We start from the raw sequence: 2,079 nt of genomic DNA, 5'->3' as shown, positions 1-2,079 counted from the left end.
AGAGGGTAGTGGGTGTGTGGAGCAATAGGGAGGGCTGGGTGTGGGTGTAGGGAGGGAGGGTATGCCAAGTGAAGAAGCTGAAGGAAGGAAGGAGATAGATTTCAGAAATGTACCCAGTCACCAATGTGTGTGTGGGACAGGGGCCACTTGGGACCCAGTGGTAATGGTAGGATGTGGAATGGTAGAAAGCCTATCTTTTGAGTCAGATATGGCCAATGGTGGTAACAATATCGAATAGAATCACACACACAATCCCAATCAAACATCTCCATTTCCCTCACTTTCACTCAAATATTCAATTTTTTTAATGTATACAGATATATATATATATTTAGATTATTTTTTTAAAAAGATTTTCAAGTTTTTTTTTTTATACATATAAGTTTCCATTTTAAAATTTTTTGGTTAAATTCTTTCTTTTAAAATCTTCTACAAGATAGACTCTCAAATTGCAAAAATATATATATATTATATTTTATATTTTAATATTTATACAAACCCCAACAAGGCCTGCGATTTCAAATACTTGATAATGCAAAAATAGGATGAAGTATAAAATTACAACTAGGGCTGCCAAACTGGGGAAGCAGAACCAATGGGGTTTGAAAATTCTCTCTCTCTTTCTTTCTTTCTCACTCTCTCTCTTTTTCAAACTATGATAAGCTAACAAGGGGAAGAACTTCAAAGACCCACAAAGTTTGAGACTTGGCTGTGAATATAAGAATGTGCACAAGATTCGAAACCAGTTTCTGCTGTCATCCTCACCGCTACAAGTTCTAACGGCCGATGCAGACCGAGCTTGCAAATCGCACACAACAGACGACCTAAAAATAACCATCAATATTTTCTTCTATGTCAACCTAGCTTGGGATAAAGCCCTACCAGCACCAAACAAAAGCCAATATATTGAGCATCAAAGTGGTGGTCAGTAGATGGAGAGGATTATAAAGCACAAAGAAAATCACCACATGATGGTAGCATCTTTTTACATCTTAATATCCACAAGCCAATTTATTATATACATGTATATATATATATATGCATACACACACACGTATATGATAATGGGTAGTAAGAAATAGCGAGAACTGAACCTAAAGCCAAGCTATTGACTACATTCAACAAAGGTAGACTTATCCTCTTTTGTTTGTTAAAAGTGATGACTGTTCCAAACATGTAAAGCAACAGCACTGTGTGAGAGGGTGTGGGGGGAGGAGGAGGGCTTAGATGGCACAGTGCAAAGCGGAGAGTGAAACTGCAAGGTTAGGGGCAGGGGGACAGGTGCAAGAATTGCAGGCAAGAAAATGTGGACAAACGAAAAGCAAATATTTGAAATCAGGTAAAAAAAAAAAATCCATAAGCTGGGTCTATTCTTCCCAAAAGTTAGTAACTCCACACAAAGCCATCAACATTCACTCCAAAGAAAGGGAACGGGGGGTACGGGCAGGGCGGTGCCGAGCTGGAACACTAAATCATCCTCACTGAAAATGGCAGGCCATTCTGATAAAAGTGGTTTCGCCTCTTCTATAGCAACTAAGACACACAAAGGCCACAGTTAATCTTGTCCAAGAGCAGGCCAGTCTGAGAGAGAGAAGAAAAAGTAGATAAGGGAAAAAACAAAAACAAAAGGGGAGGGAGTGCAGACCCCAACTAGGGTATGGGAGCCCCCCACCCCCAACAAATTCCTACCCAAATCTTGAGGACTTACCTACATAATATGTTAACAGAACTTTAATTCTTGGAGGCAGCAAAACCTAGATAATTTTGTTTTTTTTATCAAGCCTAGGAAAAAAAAAAAAAAAAAAAAAAATCCTCTTTTTATTTTCAAAAACCTTTGAAGCCCTCACCAAACTAAACTGCACACACAAGAACAGAGTGGCTCTCCACTTCACCAACCAAACTTGCCTAATTAATGATTAAAACCATTAACATCATCATCGTCATCATCATTGTTGTCTTAAGCCATTCTCCGCCATCTACCACTGAACAAGCTGTACTATCAAATTAGCTGGTTGACATCTTTTTATTAAAATATATTTTAAGACTTTTGAGGATTAATAATGGGATGAACACCAGAAT

Source organism: Octopus bimaculoides, chromosome 19 (assembly GCF_001194135.2).
Source record: "Octopus bimaculoides isolate UCB-OBI-ISO-001 chromosome 19, ASM119413v2, whole genome shotgun sequence".
Classification (NCBI taxonomy): domain Eukaryota; kingdom Metazoa; phylum Mollusca; class Cephalopoda; order Octopoda; family Octopodidae; genus Octopus; species Octopus bimaculoides.
Note: the sequence above shows the minus strand (reverse complement) of the source record.